Source organism: Miniopterus natalensis, chromosome 5 (genome assembly GCF_054644295.1).
Source record: "Miniopterus natalensis isolate mMinNat1 chromosome 5, mMinNat1.hap1, whole genome shotgun sequence".
Lineage (NCBI taxonomy): Eukaryota > Metazoa > Chordata > Mammalia > Chiroptera > Miniopteridae > Miniopterus > Miniopterus natalensis.
In genome coordinates, this window is record NC_142085.1 from 9,216,309 (window position 1) to 9,238,615 (window position 22,307).

The following is a 22,307-nucleotide window of genomic DNA, read 5'->3' on the forward strand; positions in this document are numbered from 1 at the left end:
GAGTGGAAGGAAGAGAGAAACATCAATGTGAGAGAGACTCATTGATTGGTTGCCTCCCGCACGCACCCTAAGCCTGCGACTGAGGTACATGCCCTTGACCGGAATCAAACCTGGTTAGACCCGAGACCCTTCTGTTCGAGGGCCAACACTCTGGACTGAAGGGTCTTGGTCCTTCTTTTTTTAAAAAAGAGAGAGAGAGAGAGAGAGAAAAGAAAACCTCAACTGGGGATGGGAAAGAACTTCAAGAATGCTTGTCGTGTGAGTTTAAACTGTAATGCCTCATTTGACCCTGCCTCAGGGCCCAGAGTATCATAATGACTTCTATACCCATGAATGTGGCGTGTGGGAAGAGGCCGGGCAGTCTTCAGGAAGGGTGGGGTTTCATCTCTACATTTCTAGACTGTGGGATTGCAACAGCTGGGCTGAAGCGGGAGCCCAGAAGCAGAGAGATTTAGGAGAGTATTAATTCCCAGAAATCTGTGGAAATCTTAGGGAAGGTTTTGACCTTCACAATCAATATCTCAAAAGGCAAGGAGGTTGAAATCTGAATTACAAAAGTAATCTATATTCATTTTAAAGAGTAGAAAATAAAAAGAGAAGCAGAAAGAAAGAAAATCACTCAGTAATTCTACCATCCAGATAACTGAGGGTGTTGCCTGAGGAGTGTATGTGAGAGGGGAGGGTTGGAAAGGAGGAAGTTACCCATCGTTCGTATACACTTGTGACTCAAGATGACAAACCCAGCTTCTTCCACCAGACTGCCTCCCAGCAGCTAGGTGCCTTTTTATGGTATATCTGAGAGGACAGGTTGGGATAACAGGTCCCCCCCAGATCCTAAAGCCCCGAGTTAAGAAGCAAGAATGGAATTTTCTTGGACAGTAGGGAGGATGCTCCCCATTTATGTGGGCAAACATATGCGATAAGTGCATGGGAAGATAGGTAAGCAGTCCAGAACCACACATTTCTAGTTGCAGAAGCCTCTCGAGGGAGTCAAGTGCTTTTATTAAAATTACAAACAGCACCATCTCCTCCAGTGGAGTCTGGAGTCTGAAGATTCGGGTTCTGTTGCTTCCCACAGCAAGTCACGCACCTTCTCCTCCCTGGAGGATGGGGAGGCTATACCGGATGACCCTCCAGTTCCCTTCCAGCTTTGAATTCCCTTTTGTGATAATACTTGCTAGACTTGTTTTGCCGGCCTAGCACTCCCTCCCCGCTCCTCGCTCAGCTGCCGCGCCCGCATCCCACACCAGAGGGCGCTGCAGGCGGGCCCAGCCCAGCGCGCGGTGGGCGGAGCGGCAGAATCACAAGCGTCTCCAGGAAGTGCGGTGATTGGCCGAGGCTGGGAGGAAAGGGGCGTGGGGAGAGGGGGGGTGTAAAGCCGAGCTGCGCGCTGACGTCACGCCACCGGGGGCGGGGCGGGGCCGGGCCGCGCTGCGTGTGACGCCGGTGCCGCGGCGGAGCCGGGGATTAATGGGAAAAGTTTTGGCAGGAGCCCGAGGAGCCTGCGGAGCCTGCGGGACGGCGGCGGTGGCGCGAGCGGCGGCCGGGACAGGTCAGTCCGGGGCGGGGGAAGCGGGTCGGCGAGCAGCGGAGGTAAGCGGCGGGGCCGGGCTGAGACGGGGCCGGGGCGCGAGGCCCGGCGGGGAGTGAGAGGGGCGCGGACAGCAGCAGGGTCCGCGGACGCAACCGCTGCCGCTTCCCGCCGCTCGGACCCGGGCCGGCCTGCGGCGGTCCGTTGCTGCCCTGGCGCCCCCGGCCCTTTGGACCTTCACGGCTGTTTGAGCCCGCGCTGCAGGCCTCCCCACCCGACTCGGTGACCCCACTTGGGCCTCGTGGCTCCGTCGCCTCCCACTTCAGTGTTGGGAGAGCCGGGACCCGGGCTCGGGGCTCTCCCACTCCCCGCCCTTGCCTCTGACCCCTTCTTCCTTCATCTCTTCTCCGGCATCCCCCGGTCCATTGCCGTCCGCTCAGGGTCTCCTTGGGAATCCTTTCTGTCCCCCTCGTTATCTCTGTCCCTTGCCGTCGTCCTCGCATCCTTGCCCTCTCAGTCTTTGCTCTCTTCCCGTCCCTGCCCCCTTCTTCCCGCGTCTCCCGGCCCCGTCCTCTCCCTCGCGGTGTCACTAGGCTTTTTCAGCCCGTGCCTGCTTTAACCCCGTTTGCTGAGCCCCTCCTACCGCGGCTCCCCGCAGCGGCCCTGTTTTTGCGCCTCTCTTTGGTTTCCTTGTTGGCCCCGTCGCCCGCCTCCCGTTGCCTCCCCGGGCCTCACCTCTGCTTGGGGACAAGCACCAGCCCCACGCGTCACTGTGCTTTCCCCTTGACCCGCCGCTGAGATGTGGCGGGTGAGGGTGTTTAGCTCCTGATTGTAGTGAGGAGCTGAATGTCTGGGGTAAATAACAGCCTATATCTGTGTGGGAGAATTTACTGGGGTGTTGCATCAGGGATGATGTTCAGTTTGCAGACCATTCTTCTGATCTCAGCCCGAATACTTCTTTACGGGTCTGTTGACTTCCAGGAACCCTTGGGAAGAGACTGGCTGTTGAGTTGGGTGCGCGCCAGGCGTAGCTGGAGGCCTCGTCCAACTCTTTTTCCCCTTCCAGGAAACAGGGCTCTGACTTTCCACTCTGGATGTGTTGAATACGTTTAAACCGTGATACCGCAGTGTATCTGTGCCCTGACTCCCGCCCTCTACCCTGTGCCTCATCCCAGAGAGCTCTGGGAAGTCTCCAGGAGATGTGCCCCAGAGAATGCCTGCGGATCTCAACCTTTTTCCTCTGTACTGACTCCAGAAATTTTTTTCTGTTTGAGTTTTAAATAGATTGCCGCCTGATAGCTCTGGGGCTGGCAGACATCTGTCCCTTTTATTATTGGTGGCTTGAACCAGCTGCTGATTTTCCCTCCTGTATCTCTGATCCACTGAATGTGTCAGAGCCTCCGATTTCGGTCACTCACTGAGCAGGTTCTTTTGAAGGTTCTCAGTCCATTTTCCTTGGGAGCTTAATTTCCTGTGGATCCAAGAGGGAGGTTGACACTGAAGTTCAGTTCCCTTTGCCCAGATGTTACATCAATGTCAGGTCACTGTCTGCTCCGGCAGTCAGGGGCTGCATTAGTTAGACTGTGTCAAGAACTTAAGTTGCTTCTAGTCACAGATTATTCTGTTTGGGGCTAGAGAGCCCACCACCTTTGTGGTGTTTCTGGGTATTTAACCTTGCCGGGCAGAAAGTTTTCTGATGTCTTCCATTTGAACTCTTATATTTGGCGTTGGTGCCCTAGAGAGATCATCAGGAAATAATATATCCTCTGCTCCTGCCCAATTGGCTCTTGGAGGATTCAGAAAGCGTGACCCACATGTTTAGAAATGAAGGTCTGTTGTTTCACCTGCCCTGGGTTTCTAGGTCTTCTCTTTTGAGGATTGTGCTCTTTGTCTTTGAGCCAGAATTGGACACAGAATTGGCAACTTTCAGGAGCTTTGGTGGAGAGCCAACTGAACCAGCTAGACCAGACTTAAGTTTTGGAATCCCCTTGTGCACTGAACTTTTCTGTGAAAGAAATAGGATCGTGGATGGCTGAGCCAGTCCCCTTTCCATTGACCCCTGAGCCCCCTCCTAAGCAGCAGCTGGGGAGAATTTGGACAGAATGGACCAAAAGGGGTCCATTGTTCCTATGAAAAATATCCCTCTGGGGTTTTAATGGGTCATACTAATGAAGTTGAGATTGTGGGTTTGGTGGTAATTTAGTCTAATCTCTGACTCCCAAGGATTTTACCTGACTTGAGCAGTTTGCTACTCCTCTGTCTTTGCTCACCTGTACGCTCCACTGGGGTGGTAGGTGAGAAGGGCTTGAGAAGAGATCAGCTTGGGCACCAGCAGCCCTGGCTGAATAGCTTCTTGCGATTTGCTCACTCTTTCATTTTCCATGTGGGTAGTTATGGTTGTCAATCACCAAGTTCCCACTCAGTGATTTTACAGAGCCGGGGCAGCCTGCCTCTTTTTCAAAGTTGTGAGCAGACAGGCCTCTGACATTATTCTACAGATGGTGTAGCCCATCACTTCTAATTGAATGAACTAAGTTTACTAACCTGCTCTTGTTTGGCTGCCTTTCTCCCTGCCTCCCCACCACTACCTTTTCCTTCTTTGGTGTGTCTCTCAGCACACTCAGAAGAATTGCCTTTACTCAGCCTGCCAGCTTCACCTGTGGGCCCTTAGACTGCTCCCACCAGGAGCTGGTGAGAGGACAGCCAGTGATGGATGCTGGCCTGGGAAGCTAGTAGGCCCCTGCTTTGGGTGGACTGCAGCTGTCCTGGCTGCCATGCAAGCTGTCTTCAGAACCTGCAGATGCTGGTATGTCCTTGGACTGTGCAGCTCCTCTCGCTCAGGAGGAGTTGGACCTGTCTCTTCTAAAGGCTTCAGCTATACTCTGTCCCTGAGGTTTCCCCTTCCAGGGTATTTCCTGCCATGTGGGAAGCTAAATTGTAGGGTCCTCCTGGAAATGCCAGGAGCTGCCCCACTGCTTAGCATTATCCATACTGGGAACACTCTTCCTCCCTATGCAGCATCTCTATGGACTTCATCTGTCCTGCCAGGCTCTTGCCTGCGTCATGTCAGAAGTTCTGTGGATGATGCCCTTGTCTGTGCTGGATTGCCCCAGATTATCCAGTGGCTGCTGCTTGTAAGTGGTTTGATGTCCTGAGCATTTTTCTGTGCCTTTGAATCTAGGGGGAGAAGCTACTTGCAGCAGCTGAGATCCACAGTGTCAGAGGCGAGCTGGGCACTTGCTTGATTGAGTCTGGCAAGGAGGAAATGTCCCCTCGCATCAGGTTTCAAACGTGTGGGTCTTCTTGCTTGGTAGATAGTTCCTGGTCTTCATAGCTCAGAGGCTGGTGATTAGGGTGACTCCAGTCCTATCTCCACGGGGCTTTGGTCAAGGAATCAATAATGAATCAGGGCATCTCCATTTATGAGCTGTTACCCATTGGGGCTGTTGGGCTCTAGGACCTTCTTCACCTTGCCAGCTCCTTCTGCCCCACCCTGGTACAATCAGCAGAGCTGGTGTCTTCTTACTTGGAAATGAGCAGACTTCTTCCAGGATTGGGAAGTATTTGCTGACTCAGGCTCAGAATAACAACATCTCAGGGTGTGTGCATGAGGGACAGAGGAGGAGCCAGCTTGCCTTAGGAGCACGCTTTGAGGCCTGCTGTTTAATTATAACATATTAGAGCTGCTTTTCTGACCCCAGCACCTCTCAGCTAAAAATACTGGGTTTCTTTCTATTCTGCAGTGTTGCGTGGTGTTTTGGGCATGTACGTGGTACTCACGCAGTGGCTTCTGCTCACCGACAGATGAGGACAGATGCACCAAGGAGGTAATCACGTTTTCCTCACCCAGGGGCCTCTAACAACTGACACACACATCCCAGATTTAGAGTCCTGGCCTAGAAGATGAAATAATTTCACTAGGGCTGAGTCCCAGATCCCAAGTGCCTGTCATAGTTTTTTGGGGAGCATTGAGATTTTCACCTTTATACCCACTAAAACATTAACTCCACAAGGGCAGGGACTTATTTTGTTTCCTATTGTGTCTAGGACAGTGCTTGGCATAGAAGATGCTAAATAAATATTTGTTGAATGAATAAATATACACACTTTCTTCTCTGCCCATATGGGTGCCAGGCCACAAAGATGTTGTTCATCATTCTCTTTCATTTATGCATCAAACATTTTTGAGTGTCTGTTATGTGCCAGGCACAGTAGTGGCACTTGGGAAATGATGATAGTAAAAGAACAGAATCACTCCCTGTCTCATGGGTCGGTAATTTGCTGGCATGTGTGAGAGCTGAGCATAATACACAGAATTGTTTCTTCCATTTCTCCTTGGGGTAGTGGGTTCTTACTAGAGTCTGAACAATGCTGTGGGCTTCCCATTGCTGTTTCCCTGTTCTCAGGATGCGTGGAAGGTTTTATAAACTCTCAAAAGGGGAGCTCCAGGGAATTCGATGTTCATTGTCCCACGTATCTGGGAGGCTGGGCTGTGGTGGAGTTCCTGCTGGGGGCCAGGGGAAACATGGGGCTCCTATCTGATTAGTTTCAATCTCCAAGTTTCATTGGTTTCAGTAGCTGTTTATGGGCTTCACTTCCCTTTCTCTGCCTTTAACACCCTGCAGGTTTTCCTGTTGCCAAACAAAGTGCTGAGCCCATGTGTCTGTCTGTCTGTCTGTCTGTGGGGGTCAGGTTGTTTGTAGATCTTGCAGGAAGGCCTCAGGCAGGGGCCCCTCCTGTTCTCAAACCCACACCAAGTCCTTTCCTCTGAAGGAAATGTGAAAGAGGAAGAAGGGGGGTTTGGGAGGCTTCTGAGATTCCCTGAGAGGGGTTGAAGTAGGAGTTCCCCTGAGCAGGAAGAGCTGCTGAGTTGAGTTGATCTGCTTTGCATTTGTTTCAGCAGCAGCTAGCCATAGTGGCAGTAGTGTGCATGTTTAGAGGTGAGTTGTCCAGTTCATCCCTAAGCTGGGCTCCCAGTCCCAGCCATCAGTTTTCTTCTTTAGTTTCCCCTGGCAAAGGTGAGCCTATAGCTTTATCAGACTTTTTCAGTGCTAATCTAAAAAACTGTGGTGCTGCCATCTTAGCCTTTCCTATCTGAGCCACTTGTGTGGGCAAGGAGCTATGACATATGTTTCACATATGGTCTCATGCCCCAGGTGTGTGGAACCTAGTTGGGGCGAGAAGACGTATGCACGCAAAGATTGTTAAGACATTAGAGAGCGGGTGGGTACTGAGAACATGCTGCTGTCCAAGGATACTCACTGAGAGGAGCAAGTCACCACTGAGGACTGGCTTTGTCCCTGAAGAAGCTGGGTTCAGATTTGGCTTTGAAAGAAAGTTGGTTTATTTTGAAGTCAGCTTTAGACAGTGATTCTCAGACTTTTTGGCCTTGAAACCCTTTTGCACTCTTAATTATTAAAGGCCCCAAGAACTTCTGTTTAGAAATTAAAACTGAGGAATTTTAAAGAATTGCTAATGTATCAATTCATTTACTGTAATAATAATAAAAACCCATTACATTTATCACAGATGAAATTTTTAACGAAAAATAGCTATTTTTCAAAACAAAAATGTTGTGAGGGATGACACTTTTACATTTTTGCTGATCTCTTTTAATGTCTGGTCTATAGAAGGCAGCTATACTCTCATAACTGCTTCTATGTCCAATCTCTTAAAATAGGTCTTATTTGAAGGATATGAAAAAAATCTGGTTTCATCCAGATACGTAGTTGAGAATGAGAGGGTTATTTCAGTATGTTTTGCAGGTAATTGTGAACATTCCTCTTTGATATGATACCAGAACTTGACAAGTGGTAATATAATCTTAAAGATTAGTTGTAATGTGGAGTCTAAAGCCTTATCAACAAACTTTTCATACTTTGTGACATTAAAATCCATCTTGTGCTTTGAATTGGATCTTTTACTTTGAATTGGTTCACTGAGTTACAGAGATCTTCTAAATGTTGACTTTCATTTTATATCAGTAAATAATATTCATTAATATCACCACTGATCTCATCCAAAAAGTCTTCAAGTATTGGGAAGCTATCAACCTCACAATGGTGGATACAGGCTTTCTATAATTTGAATTTCTCATGAAAGCTTGATTTTTATTGTTGGTAATATACTGTCAGGTTTTTTTCTTGAAGTGACTGTGTCACTTCATTTATTTTCAAGAAAAAGTTTGTTGAATACCCAAGTCTAAGTAATTATAATTTGTTCATCTTTTCTATCAAGTAAAAATTGTGTTTCATGAGAAAAGTGGCTAGTTTAGCTTGAATCTCAATCACATACGTACTTTTTTGTATAATTCCTATTTTGTTACACAGAATATTTAAAAGATGTGCACTCAAGGGTCAAGATACAACGAGTTTTTAGTGGTTCGTCTAGGATGTTCCTAAGTGAAATTGGCACTTTATTCTTTTTTAAAATATGTTTTTATTGATTTTTAGAGAGAGAGGAAGGGAGAGGGAGAGAGAGAGAGAAAGAAACATCCATATGAGAGACAGCAATCACCTGCCTCCTGCACACCTCCTACTGGGGACTGAACCCACAAGCCGGGCATGTGCCCTGACTGGGAATTGAACTGGGCGACCTCTTGGTGCATGGGACCATGCTCAACCAACCGAGCGACACTGGCCAGGGCGGCACTGTAGTATCTTTATTTTATTTATTTATTTATTTAAATATATCTTTATTGATTTCAGAGAGAGGAAAGGAGAAGGAGAGAGAGAGAGAGAAACATCAATGATGAGAGAGTCATTGATCGGCTATGAGCCCACAACCCGGGCATGTGCTCTGACCGGGAATCGAACCCTGGTCGCCTGGATCCCAGGTCGACACTCAAGCTCTGAGCCACGCCCGGCCGGCCGGCACTGTATTATCTTTAATGGTTCTGTGTGTTGCCTGGGCTCTGCTGGGTGGTCCTCACTTGGGGGCTCTCGTTTGCTGTGGTCCAGTGGAGGCTGGGGTGGGGTCAGTTAGATGCTCACTCACAGGGTGGCGCTTGCTGCTGTCTGTTTGCTAGAGGGCCTGCATTGTGGGTTCTGAGCAAAGGCATCCCAAGACTCTGTACTGAGAAATCCAGGCATAAATGGCAAAGTCTCTCATGACCTAGCTTTAGAAGTCACACAGTGTCGCTTCTTCTGTATTTTCCTGATCATGGGGCCAGTTCTGATTCCAGGAGGGTACTACACAAGGGTGTGAATGCCAAGGGGCATGACTTGTTGGGAGGGAGAAAGGCCTCTCTTATGTGAGGTAACCTGGCCTGTATCTGAATATTTCTAGGAGAAAAGTGCTTCTCATGATTTCCATTCCGGGAAACCATTGCTGGGGAATTTCTAGTGGGTTGATGGAAGCTGTTGAATGCCAGGTGAAGGCATTTGAAGGCATTTGCACTTTGTGTCCTTTGGGCAGTGAGTAGCCATTGGTGGTGGGTGTTGTTTTTTGTGTTTTTAATCCTCACCTGAAGGTATGTTTATTGATGAGAGTGGGGGGCGGAGGGAAACATCAGTGGTTCACCTCCTATACACGCCCTCCCTGGGAATGAACCTGCAACTTAAGTATGTGCCCTGTCCGGGAATCAGACCCACAGCCTTTCTGGTGTACCGGACGATGCTCCAACCAACTGAGCCACCCAGCTGGGCAGCCATTGGTGGTTTTGAAGCAAGGAGAGGGATTGTGTTAACATTGCAAAAAGGTGGATTGAATGGGAAAAAAATGGAGGTAGATGGGTTAGGTAAGAGGCTGCTGCAGTAATTTAAACGTTAGGACATTCTTTCACATATTAAATTTGAGTTTCTCTGGTTGCTGTTAGAATTATTGATATTGATCTATCTGCCACACAGATTAAGTACCCAGAGCATGGGTGGAATAGCACCCGCACCCCCGTTATTTAGGGATGGTGATACACGGGAGAGATTTAAGAGGTCACAAAAGTTGAGGCAACTAGTCCTGGCCGATATGGCTCAGTAGGTTAAGCATCATCCCAAGCACCAGAAAAGGTGGCCGGTTTAATTCCTAGGCAGGACACATACCCAGGTTGCAGGTTTGGGGTGCATGTGGGAGGCAACCAATCGATGTTTCTCTCTCACATCAATGTTTCTCTCTCTCCCCCCCCCTCGCTTCTTCTCTCTCTAAAATCAATGAAGACATATCCTCAGGTAAGGAGTAAAAAACTTGAGACAACTAAATTTAAGTTTTATTGTCAAGGCACATTAAAAAGTTAATCATAATTTATTTTGAAAAAAAGCAGGAAATATCGAACTTGATGTAACGCCACTGGCAATGTTTCGAATACACTTCAGTTTCAGTATCATGGACTGGTAGGAAGTGAGAAGAGGGGGACAGATTAGAGAGTGGTAGGGAGAAAGACAAGCAGAGGAAAGAAGGAGATCAAGGGGGGAACGGCAAAGAGAATTTGAGGGAGGCCAGGACTGGAGGAACTGTATGAGACAGGAGGCTCCGTGCGAACTAGTATTAGCAGAGCTTGCTCTGTCTGTGGTTCCCTGTGGCTCTTAGCACCTCCTGGCCTTGCCCTGTGTCTGTAGCTCTTTCTGTCTGTGAAGAGACCATGGGAAGGGCTGGAGTGATTTGGTGTCAGGCAGACCTGGGTGACTCTTAGCTCCTGTGCGTGGAGTTATGGCTTAGTGATTAAAATGAACCTCAGTGAGTGCTGCTCCATCCCCTTCCTCTGAGCTTGGTCTGAGGGGTGGTCTTGGAGAAACGCTTTCTGAGCCTTTCTCTGCAATGCCAATGGTGGTACCAGGAGCCCTGCCTCTGACGGGGAGTCGTCATCTTCTGGGAAACAGTGTTGGTGTCGGGCAGTGCAGTGAGTGCGCCATCCCTCCTTTTTCTTTCCAGCCCAGTGTCCAAAGCCTGACCTCTGCCTGGCTGTATTGTCATCTCAGGGGCTCCCCTGAGACCATTGCCAAATTCCCCACAGCTGATACCACACAGCTTTGAAGAGTCCTCTCGGGGGGAGGGTACTGAAGGGAGAGGCTGGGTGTCGTGGGAAAACCACCTCAAGCTTAAGTTCATTTCTACATTATTATTTTAAAATAGATTCTCATTGCTTTTGTTTGTAATCTGTTCTAATTCCTTGATCCTTGGCTTATTACTGCTTCTGCACTTTCCTCACCCACGAGTTGTGACTTCAGAGGCACAGTTACTGGCTCCGACGGTGATACAGGCCAGGTTCTCCCAGCAGCGGCATCAGCCAGGCAGGCCTCCCAGCATACACAGCAGTCTGCGGGCCCCCTCAGATGGACCACCCTTGAATTTGCCAGAACCCAGAGCACTACTCATCACCCCCTTTTCCAAGCAGGCAGGCATGGCATGCTTTCCCCCAGTTTCCCTAAATTGCCTGAAACATTTCCTTGTTCATAACTCTACTTTCTTTGCCTCCAGTTCCATTTCCTCTAGCTCAGGATTCTCAGTCCCAGCACTAGGGACGTTTTGGGCCGGGTAACTCTTTGTTGTGTGGGTTTCTGTGTATTACAGGATGTTTAGCCCCATCCCTGGATCTACCCACTAGATGCCAATACCTTCCCAACCCCCCCAGTGGTGAAAGCCAAGACTGTCTCCAGACATTGCCACAGGTCCCCGAGGGGACAAAAACACCTCTGGCTGAGAACTGCTGCTCTGTCATTTCCCCATGAAATATTTCTGGCCAGCTGTGTCCACTGTTGAACATAACAATAAAACCAATAAGATAAACATATGGTTCTTAATGTTGGAAATTTACTAGTCAGTCACCTCACTGAAGGTTTTGGGTTGGAATGAAATTGTTCGCAATGAGCAGTGTGTTCCCACTTAGTAAGAAACCATATGATGTCTACTCAACAGAGAGATAGTGTCCGAGGCATTAAGCTGTCTCCTGGAATGGTGGTATTTCTCCAAGTCTTTTCGTGTCTGGGCAGAAGCCACCTTCCTGCAGCCCCCAGTGGTGCCATGTAGAGCATACTTGGTTAACGTGGCATATCAACTGTCACTATCCTGTCAGTTCTGGTGTCAGACATTAACAGCTGATCTGGCACTCTGGTCACAGCAGTCTTCCTCTACAAACCCTCCACCCCAGGCAGTTCTCATGAGAGAAAGCTTACCTGCCATCTCTGATCTCAAGCTTGTTTGTCTGACCCAGACTGTTTTATGGATGGTTTGGGGGGTTTTTTGCAGCTTTCCGTCCTATAAAAGCCTTCAGGACAGTTCAGAGATCCTGATGGGTTCCCCTTGATCCTCGGCACGTGCATCCTGAGATGAACTCCTGAGTGGTCCATTGGGGGCTTCAGGTCAGAGAAGAGAAAACTACCATTCTCTTCTAAGGAGGTCCTCCAAGGGCCAAAATGCCCAGTTTCATGAAATTAATTCCTCCCTAGTTTTACACCTCCTGTTGCCACTGTAACAAATTACCACAATCTCACCTTAAAACATTTATTCTACAGTTCTGGAGGTCAGAAGTCTAAAATTAGTTTCAGTGGGCCAAAATCACGGTAATTGGCAGGGCTAGCAGCAATTATAGCCAAAGAAAGAACCTGGCCTGGGATGCTCCAAGACTTCTGATCTGACTTTTTTCATGTGGACCCGAGGTCTGAACTGTGCTTCTTCCAAACTCTTGGAGTCTGTCTTTCATGGTGGTAGGCTGGGTTATGACCCCTGAAGATACCCAACCTGTAATTCCTGGACCTGTAGATGCTACCTTTTATGGCAAAATGGACTTTGCAGATGGTATTAAATTAAGGATCTTGAGATGGAGAGATTATCCTAGATTATTTGAGTGGGCCCTAAGTGCAGCCACAAGTGTCTTTTTAAGAGGGAGGCAAAGGGAGATTTGATACAGGGGAAGGCAGGGTGGCTCCTGTAGCGAGATGCTACACTGCTGGCTCTGAAGGTGGAGGAAGGGGTGGAGCAATGCAAGGAGGGCAGCTCTAGAAGCTGGAAAAGGCCTGGAAACAAATGCTCCCCTAGAACCTCTGGAGGAAGTGCAGCCTTGCCAGTACCTTGATTTTGACCCAGTGAAACTGATTTTGGACTTCTGACCTCCAGAACTGTAAGAGAATAAATATTTTGTGGTTTAAGCCGTAGGTTAAGGTAATTTGTTTCCCTGACAACAGGAAACTACTATAGGGCCCACCCACCCCCAGGTGACTTGGCTGACCCTTCTTATTTATGGCAACCTTAGAGCATCCCTTTCATAACAGTTGCAGATCTAGGTCCAGCCTCTTCCCAGAACAATATTTGAGACACTATGCTCTCAGGGGAGTCTTAGTGTCAACCTAGGAGCACATGAGAAGACCTCAAATAGTATCTGATTCTTGCTTTTGAAACTCACCCCACACATTCAGTTAAGTCATAATAAAGGGTTTCTTTCCGACTGTTGAGGATCCAGGATTGGTTTAAATCTGACTCTTAATTTCACCTTCCTCTCCTCTCTTTTTCCTTCCATTCATTCAGGAGGTATTTATTGGGTACCTTCTCTGTGCTAGGCACTGTTCTAGGCATGGGGATGGGGGAGTGAACAAAGCAGATAAAAATATGTCCTGCTCTTACGGTGGTTTTAATTGGGGGCAGGGGAGAGAGCCAGAATTAAGTAAATAACATTATCAGGTGATGAATGCTATATTGAAAACTAAAGCAGGAAAGAGGTTGTGGCAGCTTTAAATAGAGTGCTTGGGGACAGCCTCACTGAGAAGATAATATTTGAGTTGAAAGAGGAGACTGGGCCACGTGTGGGAAGACTTATAGACAGAGGGGAAGCAAGTACAAGCGTCCTGAGGCAGGAACATGGCTGGTGTGTTTGAGGAATAGCCAGGAGGCCAGTGTGGCTGGAGCAGCGGGAAGGAGGAAGAGAATAGATGTCAGGGATGTGATTGGAGGCCAGCTCACCAGTGACCCTGAAATACTGTAAAAGCTCTTACTTTGCATGGCCCTTCGTCCCTTCCTTTCTCGCTTCTTACACCATCTCTCGGTCTTTAGGCCTGTGTTCCTCAGGTCATTTCTGTAGAATATTTGTCACATCATACCTAGAGAATATCAGCAGGTAAACATAATCAACTTAAAATATTGGTGGGGAAGCAGCCTTCTCTTTGTCACTAATAAAGGCAGCTCCACTGTCAGTGGTGGTCTGGAGCTGTGAACCTAGAAATGCGGGTTGACTGCTCTCACCGAGCACTTCTGGGGTAGTTTCTGGGGGTCTTCACTTATCACCCTTCTTCTCAGCCCCAAGCCTGCCACTTCTTTCCACTCCACCCCTCCTGGTCTACCCACTGGGTCCCACAGTTGCCCACCTAAAATGCTTTCTTAATAGCCCTTTCACCTCCCTGTCCTTGTCTCCCCGGAGCAGCGCCACAGCCTGCCCTCTTCCCTGTTACTCAACTCAGGTGCCCGGAGGCTGCCAGAGAAAGAGAACGGAGCACATGAGCTGGTGCCACTGCACAGCTATGGTTACCACCTGGGTCCTCAGCACTCGCCGGCCCCTCAACCCTGAGCCACTCCTCATTCTGATCCTCAGGACTCTGCCTTCTGTACGTTCTCACAGTGTTGCTCGTGTTTCTAAGAATCAGATCCCAAAAGGTCAAGTAAGCCCAGCTTGAGAAGTCATTCCCTGAGTAGTGACCTCATGACAGTTCTGGTGCTCCAGCAACTTTCCAAAACGACAGTGTCGGTCATCTGTGGTAAGCTTCGTTGTACTCTGGGAGCCAGGTACAAATTGTCTCCACAGACTAAAATCCTCCATGCCTGTGTCCCCGATTTTATAGTCTTAGGTGACTACACCCAAAACCCACTTTTAATAATGGCAGCAAGTAGATTGTTACTGAAAAAATAAACAAATTGATTACCATTGAAAACTAAAACATTTTGGGTAATAAATAGATTGACCAATAGTAATTTCTATCTCCCAAGTGAAAATCACTAGGTTATTCCCAACTGCAGACTGCTCCCAGTGAAAACTGTCAGTCCAGCCTGTTTATATTGTTACAGTGTCTGATTCCTATGACTTTGTTTTTGGCATCTTAATGGCCTAGTGTATTTACATCTCCTTACAATTTGCCTTTCATATCACGGCAGTGTGTCACCTTTTAGAAAAATAGTCTGTTTTCTAGCCCATTCCCTGACCCAGTGGGCATATCTGCACCCAGGCCAAGGCCTGCCTCTGTCCCCTGCAAGCCTAAGGTAGGCCTGTCTCCTCCCACTTTTATTCACTTGTACCCCGCCCTGGGCATGTTGTGGATAACCGAGGAGTGCCTCTCATGAACTGGTTCCAGCACTCCCAGAGCCTCTGCCCATACACTGCTTTCTCTCAGTGGACTGCAGCCTGAACCTTGCCCTCCTTTCTGCTTCTGTCGTGAGAAAGAACTGGTTCATCTATCTGATGTTCTCTGAGTCAGAGGCCTTGTTGAGTCTCAAAGGAGCAGCCTGCAATGCACAGTCACATCCCCAGTACTGATAGGTGTTCATCAGCTGTGGTCAGAAATCTCTCTAGAAATTGGCTCCTTAATGGGCAAGTGCCTTGTGCAGAGATGCTCGCCAAGCACTTGTTGGATGGAATGGTGACTGGATGGCCAGCCTCGGTGACCTTCCTCCCACACAGTGGTCCTGGCACTAGCCTACACCAGAGCCCTGTCTGGGAAGTCATTTCATGGGGCAACAGTCGTACATCTGTAGAAGGAAACTTCTATAAAGCTGACATGTTCAACCATTGGATCCCTTTCTCGGTTGTTGCCCCTTCCTTTGGTTGACACTCGCTAGAGACAACTGAGACTTTTGGCCTTGACCGTCCTTCCCAGTTGCCTCCTTCTCCACCCTTTCTCCATTGCAGGCCTGGTAAAGCTCCCTTCTCACACCTCTGGCTGGGCACCTACCACGGTGCATTATGGTGGGGCTGTTGCCTGGATTCTAGGCTCTGCTGTTGGACTGTGAGTTCAAGAGCTGGGCTCACCTGTGGCTAATCCCCTTTCCTTTCCCAGCAGAAGCCGGTGGATACCCAGCAGCCAGGTAGAGTATGGCTCTTGTGTGTTGAATGCACTGCGCTCATCATTTTCATCACCTTCTTTTCAAATTCACAGAAGCTGCACAGCTAATATGTGGCAGAGCTGGGATCTGAACCCAGGTGATTCAAGCCGGTATCATTAATCCCCACACACAGGGCCTACCCACAGAGGACTGGCTGGCTGGATCTAATTCTTCCATTTCGGAAAACACCTGCTTGACTGACCAGACTGGAGTTGGCTTCAGGGAACACTCCCCGCCTTCCAGCACCACAGTCTCTTGCTGCTCACTGAGTAGAAGCAAAACGCTGGCTGGCTTTGGGCCCCCTGCAGAGTCTCATTCCAGGTCACTGGACAGAGGAGTCCCTGAGAATGGCTGTGCTTAGCGGCTCCCTGGATCTGCTCCAAGGCAGTCAGCAGCCTTCCAGAACCATCAGAAATAACCAGCTAAACGGTGGGCCAGTCAGGTCGGGTAGGAGGAACTCAGAGGAGAAAAACCAGTATCTGCTCCAAGTGATTAATTAGCCTGCTTTCAGTCTGGTGAAGGGAGAGGAGAGAGAAGCTGGCCAGATGTGCACATACAGAGAGAAGGAAGGAAGGGAAATTGCCTTTATTCAGATTCCCCCTTGGGCCAGTCGTCACCCAGTGGATGAGCTTACTCTCCCTCACACCAGCCTGCAAGATGTGGGTAATGGATGCTATTCCCACTTAACAGAGGTGGAAGGATAGGTGGGATTAGAGAGGTCCAACAGCTTGCTGAAGTCACACAGCTGACAAGTAATGGAGCTGGGGTTTGAGCCCTTTGGAGCCCCTCTTCTCTGTTCAGTCACTGTGCTGATCCTGCTCATGTCACCTTAGCCTGGGCTTTCTGGTCAAGGGCATATGTGTGCAAGTATGCACCACAGGCTGTGGGCAGAGGCTGAAGGGGAACCAGGGCCCTTGGTACCTGTCCTGCTCAGCAACACGGGCCCTTCCTAGACTAACGGGACTTACTGGGCTCAAACCAGCAGTGGCATTTCACTTTGTTCCTTCTTGCACATTTCCATCCTGATTTATTTTTGGATAGCTGCATTTATTTTTGCTTCCACTTCCTGGCTGGAGGCAGGGGTTGGGGTGCAGGAATTTAGAAAAGGCAAGCATAAGTGGCATCTCATTGGCTGAGCTCTAGCACTGTGCCCACCTGCCTGCCTTGGTGGACCCTCCTCAGGCCAACAGTTGGCCAGGGTGTCCTGGACAGAGGGACGAGGCATTCCTCATGCCTTGGCTTCTCAGAAAGGAATGAGCTTTTCCCTGGAGCAGAACAGGAAGTGGCAGGTGGCACTTTTTGTATTTCTAGCTCACTGGCTAGAAGCCTGAGGATAAGGGCTTTGTGGGAATATGGAGGGGGTCGTGGTTAAGAACCAGACTGCGTGGGACTGAGTTCTGGCTCTGCTAGGCTTTATTCCTCGATGGTTTCCTCATCTGTAAGGGGGGAGTAACCACCGACCCTACTGCTTGGGGATGACTTGAGAATTGAAAGAGCTCATAATAGAAGCACAGAGGCGGCCTCTGTGAGTATTGGTTGTTTTATCGTTAGCATATCTCTAAACCCCAGACCCAGCTCCATAGGTGGGTGCCAGTAAATGTTGGTTGGACTGAACAGAACTTCAAGATTGTTTGTCTTTCTCTTTGTATCTGAACATTGGCTGGAGTGGGTGTTGACTCCAGGCAGTGATTGCCTGCAGAACTCAACCCCACAGGGTCATTCCCATGGTAGCTGCTGCAGCCCACCACTGCCCAACCCCTGCCTGGGCCCTGGAAGAGGCAGCCAGGGTGAGGAGTCTTCCAGCCTGAGGATGTCAGTAGTCCCCAAGCTCTGTTTTTGCTTTTGTGCCTTTCTGAGGCTCCGACTTTGGGGTGTGAGCTCTGGAGGGGTCAGAGCCTATGTCTCATGGGAGCATAGACTGCCAGGTGGTTGGAGGGAGGGCTTGCCGCTGGCAGGCTGTTTATCTAACTAGTAATAGCGAGGGGCCCCTTTGGAAATTTGTATTTGGATGCTTAGAAATTAATCAGATGCCACCAATGGCCAGGATTGTGGGAATTTGGGAAACTGCCTTTTTTTAGGACATGGAACTGACACTTGGGCACAAGAGTTTACATGTGTGTGGATTTTACTTTATTTTAAAATGTTTTAATTATATAAATAATGCTTATTTATTATAGACAATTAGAAAATACAGATGAACACTGAGAAGAAAATAAAAGTCATACATAATCATGCCATCTATAAGTGATACGTTAAATTTTGGTCTGTGTTCTTTCAGATTTTATCATGACTGTGTATGTCTTTTTTCTTTTTTCTTTTTTTCTTTTCTTCAAAAAGAGGATATTGTTTAACATCCAGTTTTGTGACTGGCCTTTCCCATTTTCCAGGTAGTTTTATTAGGTCTCTGTTTGCTCTCTGACCTTCCCTGCCCTTTGTGAGTGAGCAAAGAAAGACATTTTGCTCAAAGGGTGGCATTTGGAAAAAGCCCTCTGGTTTTTCGTTGGTAATTGCTTAAAGGATGGAGGCAGAAAGGTGCATGGAGTCTGTGTGCCTCTCCCTATCCATGATTCTTCCTGCCTCCCTCCCCCTGACCGCGGTTCTGCTATCCTTACCCACCCTCTGTCTTTTTTGCCTTCCATGCAAACCTGGAAAAGGATACCACCTCCAGTCAGAAAGTGTCTTTCCATAGCTTTTATGGAGAAACTTCTCAGGAGCTCAGAAAAGAAGGGTGTACAGAGAGGAGATAGGAAGGTCACTCCTGGGCTGGGGTGGGGTCTTGGGAAGAATGACAGAGAGGAGGGCCTGGGTCCCTGGCTCTGTCTTGAAGCAGTGAGAACAAACTGGGTGGTATGTGGGGGGAGGCGGGAGCAGTAGCAGATGGCTGTGAGGACTTCTTGCTAAGATGGCAGTCAGGCTGACCAGGAAGAGGCCTGGAGACTAAGGGGCCCAAATATGGGCCAGAAATAGGGGAGAAGGAAATATATCTTCATGGGATTTGTTCCTGTTCCAGGCCTTGCTCTTTCCATGAACCATCGCCTGGTCCGCTTTCCCCACCTGGCAGTGCCGAGGCCAGGTGGTTTGGCAGGTCCGGTAGACCTGGCCACCATGCCCTGTGTGCCAGCAGCTGCTCCATGGCACCTCCCTGGGCAGTAGGTGGGATCTGAGCATAGTAGTCTCAGGAACGGGGAAGATGTTCCCAGCATCCTCAGATAGACGGCTCAGATTCCATTCCAGAAAAACAACTCAGAGGCAGGGAGGGAATTGAAGGGCATTCTAGGAGGAATAAGTTATGCTTCCCCTTCTTACATAATCAAATGGGATCTCTGGCAGTAAGTGAGGAGAAGGCCTGTCGGAGCCACTCTGGGCTGCTTGCTCACAGGCTAGTGGTATATGACAGGGCCAGGAATTCACACTTATGAATGGGCTGATTTCCATAAGCTGTGCGATCCTGTGGACCTCACTGGATCATGCTTGTTTTCCTGCAGATCCCAGTCCTGGCGAGACCTGGCAGATAACCTCTGGGCTGCAGAGCTGAGTAGCTTCCTGTATGGCCTCTCAAAGCCTGTACTGCTCTTCTCCCTTCCTCCACTCCTGAGCTATAATTAAGTTTCTATGTGAAACTATATCCCTCAGCTGACACATGCTTATAACCACAATCCTGGTCATTGGGCAGCTCATCTGGGGTGACTCCTGGGGCTGGTTCCTCAGCCTCCAGACGGTCTTGGATAGGTCTGAGTTGGAGGTGGGGACTCACCAGAAAGGGGGTGGGTGCAGTGAGGCAGGGGCAGGCCTTGCCCAATGGCCAGAAAGTGGAAAGTCATGGGGAAATGAAGGGCTGGTGAGCAGCCAGTGCTTGAGGACGCAGAGGTGGAGGAGACGACAGGCAGACTTGCAGGTTGGGAGGGTGTGGATGGGGACAAGCTTCCAAATCACTGAATCATGAGGCAGAATGTGAGCAGTTTCTTTTCTTTTATAGTCTATATACTTCTGTAGTATTTAAAAATTGATATCTATTTCATATAACACGAAATTCACCACTTTAAAGTATACACTTTATCACTGGCCAGTGTTGCTCAGCGGTTGAGCTTCATCCTGTGCACCAAGAGGTCGCTGGTTCAATTCCTGGTCAGGGCACATGCCCTGGTTTTGTGCTCAATCCCCAGTAGGGGGCGTGCAGGAGGCAGCTGATCCACGTTTCTCTCTCACATTGATGTTTCTCCCTTTCTCCCTCTCTCTTCCTCTCTCTCTAAAAATCAAAGAAAAAATTTAAAAATACACACGTTAGTAATTTTTAGTATACTTACTATTTTGTACAACCATCACCACTTCTAATTCCAGAACATTTTCATCCCCACCAAAACAAATCCTGTACCTCTTAGTAGTTAGTCCCAATACCACCCTCATCCATTCCCTGGCAACCACAAATCTACCATCCTTCTGTATGGACTCCCTATTCTGGATTCTTCATTTAAATGGAATCATACAGTATGTGGCCTTTGTGTCTGGCTTCTTTCACTTAGCATAATGTTTTCAGGGTTCATCCATGTCGTTGTATGTAATAGTACTTCATTCCTTTTTTATGGCTGCTGAATAATATTCCATTGTATGGATAGCACCACATTTTGTTTATCCATTTATCAATTGATGGATGTTTGGGTTGTTTGCATTTTTGGCCAGCTTTATGCTTTTGTGTGGACATATGCTTTAAGTTCTTTAGGGAATATACCTAGGAGTAGACTTGCTGGCTCATATGGTAGCTCTGAGTCTAACATTTTGAGGAACTGCCAAACTCTGTTTTACAGTGGCTGCACTGTGCCCTCATTCACTCATTTATTTGTTCATTTATTATGTTTATTGGCTATTTTTTTAAATTTATTTTTTAAAAATATATCTTTATTGATTTCAGAGAGAGGAAAGGAGAAGGAGAGAGAGAGATAGAAACATCAATGATGAGAGAGTCGTTGATCAGCTGCCTTCTGCACACCCCTGACCAGGGATCGAGCCCACAACCCAGGTATGTGCCCTGACCGGGAATCAAACCGGGATCCAAACGCCTGGATCCTAGGTCGATGCTCAACCGCTGAGCCACACCTCGCCAGGCAGCTATTTATTTTTAATTGTAAAATATACATACCACAAAATTTACCATTTTTTTTAAACTTACAGTTCATTGGCATTAAGGACATCACATTGTTGTGCAGTTATTACCACCATTCATCTCCAGGCTGTTTTTCATCTTGCACGTATGAAACTCTGTACCCATTAATAGTAACTCCCCATTCTCCCCTCCCCCAGGCCCTGGCATCCACCATTCTTTCTGTTGCCATGAATTTGACTACTCTAAGTATGTCATGTGAGTGGAATCATACACTATTTGTCCTTTTGTGACTGGCGTATTTACTTAGCAAAATGCCTTCAGGGTTCATTAGAGTTGTAGCTATGTTAGAATTTCCTTTCCTCTTCTTTTTTAGAAGATTTTTAGAGCCCGGCCAGGCGTGGCTCAGCAGTTGAGCATAGACCTAGGATCCAGGTGATCGGGGTCCGATTCCCGGTCAGGGCACAGGCCCGGGTTGCAGGCTCAATTCCCAGCAGGGGCCGTGCAGGAGGCAGCCAATCAATGCCTCTCTCATCACTGATGTTTCTATCTCTCTCTCTTCCTCCTCTTTCCTCTCTCTGAAATCAATAAAGATATATTTAAATAATAATAATAAAATAAAAGATTTTTAAAGAGAGAGGAAGAGAGAAAGAAACATCCATAAGAGAGTGAGACATCTATCGGCTGCCTCCTGCACACTCCCTACTGGGGATCGAGCCTGCAACTCAGGCACGTATCCTTGACTGGGAATTGAACTGGCAGCCTTCAGGTGCACAGTATGACTACCAACCAACTGAACCACACCAGCCAGGGCCTGTTTTTAATTTTTAAAGGAACCACCATAGTGGCTGCATTATTTCACATTCCCACCAGCAATGTACAAGGATTCCCACCCCTTACTCTTGACTGATAATTTGATTGAGTATAGAATCCTTCAGATTTTGAGGTCACCATGTTTCAATTTGAATAATGAAGTTACTTGGATTGTAGGTTTTTTGTAAGTGATCTGTTTTTCCCTCTCTGAAAGATGTAAGAATTTTCTTTCTTCTTGGAGTTCAGACATACCTCAAAGATATGTGTATGTATTGGTCTTCTATCCTTATTTCCTGCAGGACCCTTAATTGCTGAAAACAAGTCTTTTGGGATGTTAGGAAATGGTTTAGTTTGTTTTCCTTCAATGTCTCTATCCTCTGCTTCTAGGAATCTTATTAAACACACCGTGGGCTTTTAGACTTCTTGGTTCATTGCTAGTGTGTAGAAATATGATCGCTGTTTACATAGTACTGATCTTGTATCCTTCAACCTTGCTGAACTTTTTATTTCGAATAGTTTTTTAATGGATTTCTTAGGATTTGCCATATATTATTAGTTCATGCCATCTGCTAATATAGTTTTCCTTTTCCTTTCCAATCCTGGTAACTTTTATTTCTTTTCTTACCTAATTACCCTTCTAGAATCTCTAGTAGTGTGAATAGAAGTGGTGAGAGTAGACATCCTTGTCTTTTTCCTGACCTTAGGGGGAAGCTTTCAGTCTTTCAGAGCAGTCTGTTTTTTAATAGATAATTTGTTACTTGCTACAAAATTCAAAAGGTGTTCCTCCTTTCCCTCCCCCATCTCTCAGCCTCCCTGTCCCTCATAGCCACTCTCATTTGTGCATCCATATCTCTTACT

The 22,307-nt window shown here is 47.9% G+C and overlaps 1 protein-coding gene across 1 annotated transcript in view; it reads left to right on the top strand.

Annotated features, from left to right (window-relative positions):
- The first annotated feature begins 1,476 nt into the window (after positions 1 to 1,476).
- Positions 1,477 to 22,307, top strand: part of PPARD (peroxisome proliferator activated receptor delta) — a 76,910-nt gene continuing 56,079 nt past the window's right edge. Inside the window, exons 1-2 of the mRNA XM_087817353.1 lie at positions 1,477 to 1,552; positions 5,275 to 5,358. The gene's annotated coding sequence lies outside the window, so the exon portion shown is untranslated. The remainder of the gene's footprint in view (positions 1,553 to 5,274; positions 5,359 to 22,307) is intronic.